This window comes from Ascaphus truei, unplaced genomic scaffold (genome assembly GCF_040206685.1).
Source record: "Ascaphus truei isolate aAscTru1 unplaced genomic scaffold, aAscTru1.hap1 HAP1_SCAFFOLD_1069, whole genome shotgun sequence".
Classification (NCBI taxonomy): Eukaryota; Metazoa; Chordata; class Amphibia; order Anura; family Ascaphidae; genus Ascaphus; species Ascaphus truei.
Window position 1 is genome coordinate 15884 of NW_027453934.1, and position 13752 is coordinate 29635.

General features: G+C 48.8%; 10 non-coding genes across 10 annotated transcripts; all 10 read left to right on the forward strand.

Moving 5' to 3' along the window:
- The first annotated feature begins 534 nt into the window (after positions 1-534).
- LOC142475073 (U1 spliceosomal RNA) lies at positions 535-702 on the forward strand. Its single transcript, XR_012790717.1, has one exon. It is a non-coding gene; the product is annotated as a U1 spliceosomal RNA (small nuclear RNA).
- Positions 703-1981: 1279 nt separating this feature from the next.
- On the forward strand, positions 1982-2149 carry LOC142475074 (U1 spliceosomal RNA). Its single transcript, XR_012790718.1, has one exon. It is a non-coding gene; the product is annotated as a U1 spliceosomal RNA (small nuclear RNA).
- A 1265-nt stretch (positions 2150-3414) lies between these two features.
- Positions 3415-3582, forward strand: LOC142475075 (U1 spliceosomal RNA). Its single transcript, XR_012790719.1, has one exon. It is a non-coding gene; the product is annotated as a U1 spliceosomal RNA (small nuclear RNA).
- A 1287-nt stretch (positions 3583-4869) lies between these two features.
- On the forward strand, positions 4870-5037 carry LOC142475076 (U1 spliceosomal RNA). Its single transcript, XR_012790720.1, has one exon. It is a non-coding gene; the product is annotated as a U1 spliceosomal RNA (small nuclear RNA).
- A 1267-nt stretch (positions 5038-6304) lies between these two features.
- LOC142475077 (U1 spliceosomal RNA) lies at positions 6305-6472 on the forward strand. Its single transcript, XR_012790721.1, has one exon. It is a non-coding gene; the product is annotated as a U1 spliceosomal RNA (small nuclear RNA).
- A 1295-nt stretch (positions 6473-7767) lies between these two features.
- LOC142475079 (U1 spliceosomal RNA) lies at positions 7768-7935 on the forward strand. The gene has a single exon (XR_012790723.1). It is a non-coding gene; the product is annotated as a U1 spliceosomal RNA (small nuclear RNA).
- Positions 7936-9223: 1288 nt separating this feature from the next.
- LOC142475080 (U1 spliceosomal RNA) lies at positions 9224-9391 on the forward strand. Its single transcript, XR_012790724.1, has one exon. It is a non-coding gene; the product is annotated as a U1 spliceosomal RNA (small nuclear RNA).
- A 1265-nt stretch (positions 9392-10656) lies between these two features.
- LOC142475081 (U1 spliceosomal RNA) lies at positions 10657-10824 on the forward strand. The gene has a single exon (XR_012790725.1). It is a non-coding gene; the product is annotated as a U1 spliceosomal RNA (small nuclear RNA).
- A 1273-nt stretch (positions 10825-12097) lies between these two features.
- Positions 12098-12265, forward strand: LOC142475082 (U1 spliceosomal RNA). The gene has a single exon (XR_012790726.1). It is a non-coding gene; the product is annotated as a U1 spliceosomal RNA (small nuclear RNA).
- Positions 12266-13551: 1286 nt separating this feature from the next.
- LOC142475083 (U1 spliceosomal RNA) lies at positions 13552-13719 on the forward strand. The gene has a single exon (XR_012790727.1). It is a non-coding gene; the product is annotated as a U1 spliceosomal RNA (small nuclear RNA).
- Positions 13720-13752: the final 33 nt, after the last annotated feature.

Sequence of the window (13752 nt, forward strand, 5' to 3'; positions counted from 1 at the left end):
GTCAGTGGAGGTCAGAAAAAGAGAGTGCCAGCAGGTAGGGGAGATGTAGAAAGCCACCCCAGAAATATGGTGTCCCCCTGTCTCTCCGGCAGCTGAAATGACAGAGCTGAGCGGTGTTCAAAGTGATTGCTTCTTTCTTTTAAAACCAAGAAGAAGTACCTTACGGCGAAGCTTGGCTGCTCTGGGTGCTTGTTGGATGGGGGGGAGGGTTTGGTTTGGCTTTGCTTTGCTTTGCTTTGCTTCGCTTCTGGGGGGGGGGGGGGAGGAGGAGGACGGGGTGTCTTGGATCTATGTTGTTTGACAAATATTCATTGCTGCTGCTGCTGCTGCTGCTGCTGCTGCTGCTGCTGCAGCACAAATGTTTGCATGGAATGGCCTAGGCTGCTCCTTGCTGCAGGTGCTGGCTGCAGCGGCTCAGATACTAGGCCTCAGGTACTGTGTTGCTTGCTGCACCAATGACCAAGCTGCTCTCTCCACAAGGGTGACAGTTGTCCTGGGACAGGGCTAGTTGCCCCCAGCGCGCCATTGCAACTCATACTTACCTGGCAGGGGAGTTTTAAGCCATGCTCCAGCAGGTGGCTCTCCCAGGGCGAGGCTAGCTCATTGCACTTGGAGCTAGCTGACCTCTGCGATTTCCCCACATGCGGGAAACTCGACTGCACAATTTCTGGTAGTGGGGGACTGCGTGCGCGCTCTCCCCTGTTTTTGGATGGTTACAAAAAACAGAAACAGGTGTTTGTTCAGACAAGCTGCTGCTATTCCCACTGCTTGGGCTTTGGGCATGGTCAATAACTGCTGGCAAAAAGGAGCACCATGTACAATAAATAGCCAGCTAGCAACATCTCAAACAGGGACAAATGACAATGATGTACCTGCACAGACGTTTAGGAATAAGTTCACAGGTGGATTGGGAAATAGGGAAACAAATACGGTGTACTGTATATATATATTTATGAAAAAAACAGCACATTTACAATCAAATCTGGATTTGAAAAAATGGACGGTCCTTGCTTGCAGGATATGATATGGGGTTTTTATTTCACCCCCTCCCCACCCTAGTTCTACATGGTATGTCTGGGTCTCTGTAGCCAGACAACCCCCTGTGATGATATCACAAAGGGAGTGTACAGTACGTTCTAGAGTTTCTAGGCTCCAAAGTAACAAAAAGCAGCATTTAAAAGCAACAGATTGCAGACTATCTGCTGAGCTGTGCAAAAAACAATCTCTATCTATCTATCTATCTATCTATCTATCTATCTATCTATCTATCTATCTATCTATCTATCTCTATCCATGGAGCAGCAGACAGTGTTAGCTTGCTTCTATATTTATGCAAATGCCAGGTAAGCAGCCATGCTGGTAAGGGCCAAAGTGTCACGTTTGCCAGCAGGACAGGGCACCTCTCCCTTTTTATGCAGCAGCAGCAGCAGCAGCAGGTGTCAGTGGAGGTCAGAAAAAGAGAGTGCCAGCAGGTAGGGGAGATGTAGAAAGCCACCCCAGAAATATGGTGTCCCCCTGTCTCTCCGGCAGCTGAAATGACAGAGCTGAGCGGTGTTCAAAGTGATTGCTTCTTTCTTTTAAAACCAAGAAGAAGTACCTTACGGCGAAGCTTGGCTGCTCTGGGTGCTTGTTGGATGGGGGGGAGGGTTTGGTTTGGCTTTGCTTTGCTTTGCTTTGCTTCGCTTCTGGGGGGGGGGGGGGAGGAGGAGGACGGGGTGTCTTGGATCTATGTTGTTTGACAAATATTCATTGCTGCTGCTGCTGCTGCTGCTGCTGCTGCTGCTGCTGCTGCTGCTGCAGCACAAATGTTTGCATGGAATGGCCTAGGCTGCTCCTTGCTGCAGGTGCTGGCTGCAGCGGCTCAGATACTAGGCCTCAGGTACTGTGTTGCTTGCTGCACCAATGACCAAGCTGCTCTCTCCACAAGGGTGACAGTTGTCCTGGGACAGGGCTAGTTGCCCCCAGCGCGCCATTGCAACTCATACTTACCTGGCAGGGGAGTTTTAAGCCATGCTCCAGCAGGTGGCTCTCCCAGGGCGAGGCTAGCTCATTGCACTTGGAGCTAGCTGACCTCTGCGATTTCCCCACATGCGGGAAACTCGACTGCACAATTTCTGGTAGTGGGGGACTGCGTGCGCGCTCTCCCCTGTTTTTGGATGGTTACAAAAAACAGAAACAGGTGTTTGTTCAGACAAGCTGCTGCTATTCCCACTGCTTGGGCTTTGGGCATGGTCAATAACTGCTGGCAAAAAGGAGCACCATGTACAATAAATAGCCAGCTAGCAACATCTCAAACAGGGACAAATGACAATGATGTACCTGCACAGACGTTTAGGAATAAGTTCACAGGTGGATTGGGAAATAGGGAAACAAATACGGTGTACTGTATATATATATTTATGAAAAAAACAGCACATTTACAATCAAATCTGGATTTGAAAAAATGGACGGTCCTTGCTTGCAGGATATGATATGGGGTTTTTATTTCACCCCCTCCCCACCCTAGTTCTACATGGTATGTCTGGGTCTCTGTAGCCAGACAACCCCCTGTGATGATATCACAAAGGGAGTGTACAGTACGTTCTAGAGTTTCTAGGCTCCAAAGTAACAAAAAGCAGCATTTAAAAGCAACAGATTGCAGACTATCTGCTGAGCTGTGCAAAAAACAATCTCTATCTATCTATCTATCTATCTATCTATCTATCTATCTATCTATCTATCTATCTATCTATCTATCTCTATCCATGGAGCAGCAGACAGTGTTAGCTTGCTTCTATATTTATGCAAATGCCAGGTAAGCAGCCATGCTGGTAAGGGCCAAAGTGTCACGTTTGCCAGCAGGACAGGGCACCTCTCCCTTTTTATGCAGCAGCAGCAGCAGCAGCAGGTGTCAGTGGAGGTCAGAAAAAGAGAGTGCCAGCAGGTAGGGGAGATGTAGAAAGCCACCCCAGAAATATGGTGTCCCCCTGTCTCTCCGGCAGCTGAAATGACAGAGCTGAGCGGTGTTCAAAGTGATTGCTTCTTTCTTTTAAAACCAAGAAGAAGTACCTTACGGCGAAGCTTGGCTGCTCTGGGTGCTTGTTGGATGGGGGGGAGGGTTTGGTTTGGCTTTGCTTTGCTTTGCTTTGCTTCGCTTCTGGGGGGGGGGGGGGAGGAGGAGGACGGGGTGTCTTGGATCTATGTTGTTTGACAAATATTCATTGCTGCTGCTGCTGCTGCTGCTGCTGCTGCAGCACAAATGTTTGCATGGAATGGCCTAGGCTGCTCCTTGCTGCAGGTGCTGGCTGCAGCGGCTCAGATACTAGGCCTCAGGTACTGTGTTGCTTGCTGCACCAATGACCAAGCTGCTCTCTCCACAAGGGTGACAGTTGTCCTGGGACAGGGCTAGTTGCCCCCAGCGCGCCATTGCAACTCATACTTACCTGGCAGGGGAGTTTTAAGCCATGCTCCAGCAGGTGGCTCTCCCAGGGCGAGGCTAGCTCATTGCACTTGGAGCTAGCTGACCTCTGCGATTTCCCCACATGCGGGAAACTCGACTGCACAATTTCTGGTAGTGGGGGACTGCGTGCGCGCTCTCCCCTGTTTTTGGATGGTTACAAAAAACAGAAACAGGTGTTTGTTCAGACAAGCTGCTGCTATTCCCACTGCTTGGGCTTTGGGCATGGTCAATAACTGCTGGCAAAAAGGAGCACCATGTACAATAAATAGCCAGCTAGCAACATCTCAAACAGGGACAAATGACAATGATGTACCTGCACAGACGTTTAGGAATAAGTTCACAGGTGGATTGGGAAATAGGGAAACAAATACGGTGTACTGTATATATATATTTATGAAAAAAACAGCACATTTACAATCAAATCTGGATTTGAAAAAATGGACGGTCCTTGCTTGCAGGATATGATATGGGGTTTTTATTTCACCCCCTCCCCACCCTAGTTCTACATGGTATGTCTGGGTCTCTGTAGCCAGACAACCCCCTGTGATGATATCACAAAGGGAGTGTACAGTACGTTCTAGAGTTTCTAGGCTCCAAAGTAACAAAAAGCAGCATTTAAAAGCAACAGATTGCAGACTATCTGCTGAGCTGTGCAAAAAACAATCTCTATCTATCTATCTATCTATCTATCTATCTATCTATCTATCTATCTATCTATCTATCTATCTATCTATCTCTATCCATGGAGCAGCAGACAGTGTTAGCTTGCTTCTATATTTATGCAAATGCCAGGTAAGCAGCCATGCTGGTAAGGGCCAAAGTGTCACGTTTGCCAGCAGGACAGGGCACCTCTCCCTTTTTATGCAGCAGCAGCAGCAGCAGCAGGTGTCAGTGGAGGTCAGAAAAAGAGAGTGCCAGCAGGTAGGGGAGATGTAGAAAGCCACCCCAGAAATATGGTGTCCCCCTGTCTCTCCGGCAGCTGAAATGACAGAGCTGAGCGGTGTTCAAAGTGATTGCTTCTTTCTTTTAAAACCAAGAAGAAGTACCTTACGGCGAAGCTTGGCTGCTCTGGGTGCTTGTTGGATGGGGGGGAGGGTTTGGTTTGGCTTTGCTTTGCTTTGCTTTGCTTCGCTTCTGGGGGGGGGGGGGGAGGAGGAGGACGGGGTGTCTTGGATCTATGTTGTTTGACAAATATTCATTGCTGCTGCTGCTGCTGCTGCTGCTGCTGCTGCTGCTGCTGCTGCTGCAGCACAAATGTTTGCATGGAATGGCCTAGGCTGCTCCTTGCTGCAGGTGCTGGCTGCAGCGGCTCAGATACTAGGCCTCAGGTACTGTGTTGCTTGCTGCACCAATGACCAAGCTGCTCTCTCCACAAGGGTGACAGTTGTCCTGGGACAGGGCTAGTTGCCCCCAGCGCGCCATTGCAACTCATACTTACCTGGCAGGGGAGTTTTAAGCCATGCTCCAGCAGGTGGCTCTCCCAGGGCGAGGCTAGCTCATTGCACTTGGAGCTAGCTGACCTCTGCGATTTCCCCACATGCGGGAAACTCGACTGCACAATTTCTGGTAGTGGGGGACTGCGTGCGCGCTCTCCCCTGTTTTTGGATGGTTACAAAAAACAGAAACAGGTGTTTGTTCAGACAAGCTGCTGCTATTCCCACTGCTTGGGCTTTGGGCATGGTCAATAACTGCTGGCAAAAAGGAGCACCATGTACAATAAATAGCCAGCTAGCAACATCTCAAACAGGGACAAATGACAATGATGTACCTGCACAGACGTTTAGGAATAAGTTCACAGGTGGATTGGGAAATAGGGAAACAAATACGGTGTACTGTATATATATATTTATGAAAAAAACAGCACATTTACAATCAAATCTGGATTTGAAAAAATGGACGGTCCTTGCTTGCAGGATATGATATGGGGTTTTTATTTCACCCCCTCCCCACCCTAGTTCTACATGGTATGTCTGGGTCTCTGTAGCCAGACAACCCCCTGTGATGATATCACAAAGGGAGTGTACAGTACGTTCTAGAGTTTCTAGGCTCCAAAGTAACAAAAAGCAGCATTTAAAAGCAACAGATTGCAGACTATCTGCTGAGCTGTGCAAAAAACAATCTATCTATCTATCTATCTATCTATCTATCTATCTATCTATCTATCTATCTATCTATCTATCTATCTATCTCTATCCATGGAGCAGCAGACAGTGTTAGCTTGCTTCTATATTTATGCAAATGCCAGGTAAGCAGCCATGCTGGTAAGGGCCAAAGTGTCACGTTTGCCAGCAGGACAGGGCACCTCTCCCTTTTTATGCAGCAGCAGCAGCAGCAGCAGGTGTCAGTGGAGGTCAGAAAAAGAGAGTGCCAGCAGGTAGGGGAGATGTAGAAAGCCACCCCAGAAATATGGTGTCCCCCTGTCTCTCCGGCAGCTGAAATGACAGAGCTGAGCGGTGTTCAAAGTGATTGCTTCTTTCTTTTAAAACCAAGAAGAAGTACCTTACGGCGAAGCTTGGCTGCTCTGGGTGCTTGTTGGATGGGGGGGAGGGTTTGGTTTGGCTTTGCTTTGCTTTGCTTTGCTTCGCTTCTGGGGGGGGGGGGGGAGGAGGAGGACGGGGTGTCTTGGATCTATGTTGTTTGACAAATATTCATTGCTGCTGCTGCTGCTGCTGCTGCTGCTGCAGCACAAATGTTTGCATGGAATGGCCTAGGCTGCTCCTTGCTGCAGGTGCTGGCTGCAGCGGCTCAGATACTAGGCCTCAGGTACTGTGTTGCTTGCTGCACCAATGACCAAGCTGCTCTCTCCACAAGGGTGACAGTTGTCCTGGGACAGGGCTAGTTGCCCCCAGCGCGCCATTGCAACTCATACTTACCTGGCAGGGGAGTTTTAAGCCATGCTCCAGCAGGTGGCTCTCCCAGGGCGAGGCTAGCTCATTGCACTTGGAGCTAGCTGACCTCTGCGATTTCCCCACATGCGGGAAACTCGACTGCACAATTTCTGGTAGTGGGGGACTGCGTGCGCGCTCTCCCCTGTTTTTGGATGGTTACAAAAAACAGAAACAGGTGTTTGTTCAGACAAGCTGCTGCTATTCCCACTGCTTGGGCTTTGGGCATGGTCAATAACTGCTGGCAAAAAGGAGCACCATGTACAATAAATAGCCAGCTAGCAACATCTCAAACAGGGACAAATGACAATGATGTACCTGCACAGACGTTTAGGAATAAGTTCACAGGTGGATTGGGAAATAGGGAAACAAATACGGTGTACTGTATATATATATTTATGAAAAAAACAGCACATTTACAATCAAATCTGGATTTGAAAAAATGGACGGTCCTTGCTTGCAGGATATGATATGGGGTTTTTATTTCACCCCCTCCCCACCCTAGTTCTACATGGTATGTCTGGGTCTCTGTAGCCAGACAACCCCCTGTGATGATATCACAAAGGGAGTGTACAGTACGTTCTAGAGTTTCTAGGCTCCAAAGTAACAAAAAGCAGCATTTAAAAGCAACAGATTGCAGACTATCTGCTGAGCTGTGCAAAAAACAATCTCTATCTATCTATCTATCTATCTATCTATCTATCTATCTATCTATCTATCTATCTATCTATCTATCTATCTATCTATCTCTATCCATGGAGCAGCAGACAGTGTTAGCTTGCTTCTATATTTATGCAAATGCCAGGTAAGCAGCCATGCTGGTAAGGGCCAAAGTGTCACGTTTGCCAGCAGGACAGGGCACCTCTCCCTTTTTATGCAGCAGCAGCAGCAGCAGCAGGTGTCAGTGGAGGTCAGAAAAAGAGAGTGCCAGCAGGTAGGGGAGATGTAGAAAGCCACCCCAGAAATATGGTGTCCCCCTGTCTCTCCGGCAGCTGAAATGACAGAGCTGAGCGGTGTTCAAAGTGATTGCTTCTTTCTTTTAAAACCAAGAAGAAGTACCTTACGGCGAAGCTTGGCTGCTCTGGGTGCTTGTTGGATGGGGGGGAGGGTTTGGTTTGGCTTTGCTTTGCTTTGCTTTGCTTCGCTTCTGGGGGGGGGGGGGGAGGAGGAGGACGGGGTGTCTTGGATCTATGTTGTTTGACAAATATTCATTGCTGCTGCTGCTGCTGCTGCTGCTGCTGCTGCTGCTGCTGCTGCTGCAGCACAAATGTTTGCATGGAATGGCCTAGGCTGCTCCTTGCTGCAGGTGCTGGCTGCAGCGGCTCAGATACTAGGCCTCAGGTACTGTGTTGCTTGCTGCACCAATGACCAAGCTGCTCTCTCCACAAGGGTGACAGTTGTCCTGGGACAGGGCTAGTTGCCCCCAGCGCGCCATTGCAACTCATACTTACCTGGCAGGGGAGTTTTAAGCCATGCTCCAGCAGGTGGCTCTCCCAGGGCGAGGCTAGCTCATTGCACTTGGAGCTAGCTGACCTCTGCGATTTCCCCACATGCGGGAAACTCGACTGCACAATTTCTGGTAGTGGGGGACTGCGTGCGCGCTCTCCCCTGTTTTTGGATGGTTACAAAAAACAGAAACAGGTGTTTGTTCAGACAAGCTGCTGCTATTCCCACTGCTTGGGCTTTGGGCATGGTCAATAACTGCTGGCAAAAAGGAGCACCATGTACAATAAATAGCCAGCTAGCAACATCTCAAACAGGGACAAATGACAATGATGTACCTGCACAGACGTTTAGGAATAAGTTCACAGGTGGATTGGGAAATAGGGAAACAAATACGGTGTACTGTATATATATATTTATGAAAAAAACAGCACATTTACAATCAAATCTGGATTTGAAAAAATGGACGGTCCTTGCTTGCAGGATATGATATGGGGTTTTTATTTCACCCCCTCCCCACCCTAGTTCTACATGGTATGTCTGGGTCTCTGTAGCCAGACAACCCCCTGTGATGATATCACAAAGGGAGTGTACAGTACGTTCTAGAGTTTCTAGGCTCCAAAGTAACAAAAAGCAGCATTTAAAAGCAACAGATTGCAGACTATCTGCTGAGCTGTGCAAAAAACAATCTCTATCTATCTATCTATCTATCTATCTATCTATCTATCTATCTATCTATCTATCTATCTATCTATCTATCTATCTCTATCCATGGAGCAGCAGACAGTGTTAGCTTGCTTCTATATTTATGCAAATGCCAGGTAAGCAGCCATGCTGGTAAGGGCCAAAGTGTCACGTTTGCCAGCAGGACAGGGCACCTCTCCCTTTTTATGCAGCAGCAGCAGCAGCAGCAGGTGTCAGTGGAGGTCAGAAAAAGAGAGTGCCAGCAGGTAGGGGAGATGTAGAAAGCCACCCCAGAAATATGGTGTCCCCCTGTCTCTCCGGCAGCTGAAATGACAGAGCTGAGCGGTGTTCAAAGTGATTGCTTCTTTCTTTTAAAACCAAGAAGAAGTACCTTACGGCGAAGCTTGGCTGCTCTGGGTGCTTGTTGGATGGGGGGGAGGGTTTGGTTTGGCTTTGCTTTGCTTTGCTTTGCTTCGCTTCTGGGGGGGGGGGGGGAGGAGGAGGACGGGGTGTCTTGGATCTATGTTGTTTGACAAATATTCATTGCTGCTGCTGCTGCTGCTGCTGCTGCTGCTGCTGCTGCTGCTGCAGCACAAATGTTTGCATGGAATGGCCTAGGCTGCTCCTTGCTGCAGGTGCTGGCTGCAGCGGCTCAGATACTAGGCCTCAGGTACTGTGTTGCTTGCTGCACCAATGACCAAGCTGCTCTCTCCACAAGGGTGACAGTTGTCCTGGGACAGGGCTAGTTGCCCCCAGCGCGCCATTGCAACTCATACTTACCTGGCAGGGGAGTTTTAAGCCATGCTCCAGCAGGTGGCTCTCCCAGGGCGAGGCTAGCTCATTGCACTTGGAGCTAGCTGACCTCTGCGATTTCCCCACATGCGGGAAACTCGACTGCACAATTTCTGGTAGTGGGGGACTGCGTGCGCGCTCTCCCCTGTTTTTGGATGGTTACAAAAAACAGAAACAGGTGTTTGTTCAGACAAGCTGCTGCTATTCCCACTGCTTGGGCTTTGGGCATGGTCAATAACTGCTGGCAAAAAGGAGCACCATGTACAATAAATAGCCAGCTAGCAACATCTCAAACAGGGACAAATGACAATGATGTACCTGCACAGACGTTTAGGAATAAGTTCACAGGTGGATTGGGAAATAGGGAAACAAATACGGTGTACTGTATATATATATTTATGAAAAAAACAGCACATTTACAATCAAATCTGGATTTGAAAAAATGGACGGTCCTTGCTTGCAGGATATGATATGGGGTTTTTATTTCACCCCCTCCCCACCCTAGTTCTACATGGTATGTCTGGGTCTCTGTAGCCAGACAACCCCCTGTGATGATATCACAAAGGGAGTGTACAGTACGTTCTAGAGTTTCTAGGCTCCAAAGTAACAAAGAGCAGCATTTAAAAGCAACAGATTGCAGACTATCTGCTGAGCTGTGCAAAAAACAATCTCTATCTATCTATCTATCTATCTATCTATCTATCTATCTATCTATCTATCTCTATCCATGGAGCAGCAGACAGTGTTAGCTTGCTTCTATATTTATGCAAATGCCAGGTAAACAGCCATGCTGGTAAGGGCCAAAGTGTCACGTTTGCCAGCAGGACAGGGCACCTCTCCCTTTTTATGCAGCAGCAGCAGCAGCAGCAGCAGGTGTCAGTGGAGGTCAGAAAAAGAGAGTGCCAGCAGGTAGGGGAGATGTAGAAAGCCACCCCAGAAATATGGTGTCCCCCTGTCTCTCCGGCAGCTGAAATGACAGAGCTGAGCGGTGTTCAAAGTGATTGCTTCTTTCTTTTAAAACTAAGAAGAAGTACCTTACGGCGAAGCTTGGCTGCTCTGGGTGCTTGTTGGATGGGGGGGAGGGTTTGGTTTGGCTTTGCTTTGCTTTGCTTTGCTTCGCTTCTGGGGGGGGGGGGAGGAGGACGGGGTGTCTTGGATCTATGTTGTTTGACAAATATTCATTGCTGCTGCTGCTGCTGCTGCTGCTGCTGCTGCTGCTGCTGCTGCTGCAGCACAAATGTTTGCATGGAATGGCCTAGGCTGCTCCTTGCTGCAGGTGCTGGCTGCAGCGGCTCAGATACTAGGCCTCAGGTACTGTGTTGCTTGCTGCACCAATGACCAAGCTGCTCTCTCCACAAGGGTGACAGTTGTCCTGGGACAGGGCTAGTTGCCCCCAGCGCGCCATTGCAACTCATACTTACCTGGCAGGGGAGTTTTAAGCCATGCTCCAGCAGGTGGCTCTCCCAGGGCGAGGCTAGCTCATTGCACTTGGAGCTAGCTGACCTCTGCGATTTCCCCACATGCGGGAAACTCGACTGCACAATTTCTGGTAGTGGGGGACTGCGTGCGCGCTCTCCCCTGTTTTTGGATGGTTACAAAAAACAGAAACAGGTGTTTGTTCAGACAAGCTGCTGCTATTCCCACTGCTTGGGCTTTGGGCATGGTCAATAACTGCTGGCAAAAAGGAGCACCATGTACAATAAATAGCCAGCTAGCAACATCTCAAACAGGGACAAATGACAATGATGTACCTGCACAGACGTTTAGGAATAAGTTCACAGGTGGATTGGGAAATAGGGAAACAAATACTGTGTACTGTATATATATATTTATGAAAAAAACAGCACATTTACAATCAAATCTGGATTTGAAAAAATGGACGGTCCTTGCTTGCAGGATATGATATGGGGTTTTTATTTCACCCCCTCCCCACCCTAGTTCTACATGGTATGTCTGGGTCTCTGTAGCCAGACAACCCCCTGTGATGATATCACAAAGGGAGTGTACAGTACGTTCTAGAGTTTCTAGGCTCCAAAGTAACAAAGAGCAGCATTTAAAAGCAACAGATTGCAGACTATCTGCTGAGCTGTGCAAAAAACAATCTCTATCTATCTATCTATCTATCTATCTATCTATCTATCTATCTATCTCTATCCATGGAGCAGCAGACAGTGTTAGCTTGCTTCTATATTTATGCAAATGCCAGGTAAACAGCCATGCTGGTAAGGGCCAAAGTGTCACGTTTGCCAGCAGGACAGGGCACCTCTCCCTTTTTATGCAGCAGCAGCAGCAGCAGGTGTCAGTGGAGGTCAGAAAAAGAGAGTGCCAGCAGGTAGGGGAGATGTAGAAAGCCACCCCAGAAATATGGTGTCCCCCTGTCTCTCCGGCAGCTGAAATGACAGAGCTGAGCGGTGTTCAAAGTGATTGCTTCTTTCTTTTAAAACTAAGAAGAAGTACCTTACGGCGAAGCTTGGCTGCTCTGGGTGCTTGTTGGATGGGGGGGAGGGTTTGGTTTGGCTTTGCTTTGCTTTGCTTTGCTTTGCTTCGCTTCTGGGGGGGGGGGGGAGGAGGACGGGGTGTCTTGGATCTATGTTGTTTGACAAATATTCATTGCTGCTGCTGCTGCTGCTGCTGCTGCTGCTGCTGCTGCTGCTGCTGCTGCTGCTGCTGCAGCACAAATGTTTGCATGGAATGGCCTAGGCTGCTCCTTGCTGCAGGTGCTGGCTGCAGCGGCTCAGATACTAGGCCTCAGGTACTGTGTTGCTTGCTGCACCAATGACCAAGCTGCTCTCTCCACAAGGGTGACAGTTGTCCTGGGACAGGGCTAGTTGCCCCCAGCGCGCCATTGCAACTCATACTTACCTGGCAGGGGAGTTTTAAGCCATGCTCCAGCAGGTGGCTCTCCCAGGGCGAGGCTAGCTCATTGCACTTGGAGCTAGCTGACCTCTGCGATTTCCCCACATGCGGGAAACTCGACTGCACAATTTCTGGTAGTGGGGGACTGCGTGCGCGCTCTCCCCTGTTTTTGGATGGTTACAAAAAACAGAAACAGGTGTTTGTTCAGACAAGCTGCTGCTATTCCCACTGCTTGGGCTTTGGGCATGGTCAATAACTGCTGGCAAAAAGGAGCACCATGTACAATAAATAGCCAGCTAGCAACATCTCAAACAGGGACAAATGACAATGATGTACCTGCACAGACGTTTAGGAATAAGTTCACAGGTGGATTGGGAAATAGGGAAACAAATACGGTGTACTGTATATATATATTTATGAAAAAAACAGCACATTTACAATCAAATCTGGATTTGAAAAAATGGACGGTCCTTGCTTGCAGGATATGATATGGGGTTTTTATTTCACCCCCTCCCCACCCTAGTTCTACATGGTATGTCTGGGTCTCTGTAGCCAGACAACCCCCTGTGATGATATCACAAAGGGAGTGTACAGTACGTTCTAGAGTTTCTAGGCTCCAAAGTAACAAAGAGCAGCATTTAAAAGCAACAGATTGCAGACTATCTGCTGAGCTGTGCAAAAAACAATCTCTATCTATCTATCTATCTATCTATCTATCTATCTATCTATCTATCTATCTATCTATCTATCTCTATCCATGGAGCAGCAGACAGTGTTAGCTTGCTTCTATATTTATGCAAATGCCAGGTAAACAGCCATGCTGGTAAGGGCCAAAGTGTCACGTTTGCCAGCAGGACAGGGCACCTCTCCCTTTTTATGCAGCAGCAGCAGCAGCAGCAGCAGGTGTCAGTGGAGGTCAGAAAAAGAGAGTGCCAGCAGGTAGGGGAGATGTAGAAAGCCACCCCAGAAATATGGTGTCCCCCTGTCTCTCCGGCAGCTGAAATGACAGAGCTGAGCGGTGTTCAAAGTGATTGCTTCTTTCTTTTAAAACTAAGAAGAAGTACCTTACGGCGAAGCTTGGCTGCTCTGGGTGCTTGTTGGATGGGGGGGAGGGTTTGGTTTGGCTTTGCTTTGCTTTGCTTTGCTTTGCTTCGCTTCTGGGGGGGGGGGGGAGGAGGACGGGGTGTCTTGGATCTATGTTGTTTGACAAATATTCATTGCTGCTGCTGCTGCTGCTGCTGCTGCTGCTGCTGCTGCTGCTGCTGCTGCAGCACAAATGTTTGCATGGAATGGCCTAGGCTGCTCCTTGCTGCAGGTGCTGGCTGCAGCGGCTCAGATACTAGGCCTCAGGTACTGTGTTGCTTGCTGCACCAATGACCAAGCTGCTCTCTCCACAAGGGTGACAGTTGTCCTGGGACAGGGCTAGTTGCCCCCAGCGCGCCATTGCAACTCATACTTACCTGGCAGGGGAGTTTTAAGCCATGCTCCAGCAGGTGGCTCTCCCAGGGCGAGGCTAGCTCATTGCACTTGGAGCTAGCTGACCTCTGCGATTTCCCCACATGCGGGAAACTCGACTGCACAATTTCTGGTAGTGGGGGACTGCGTGCGCGCTCTCCCCTGTTTTTGGATGGTTACAAAAAACAGAAACAGGTG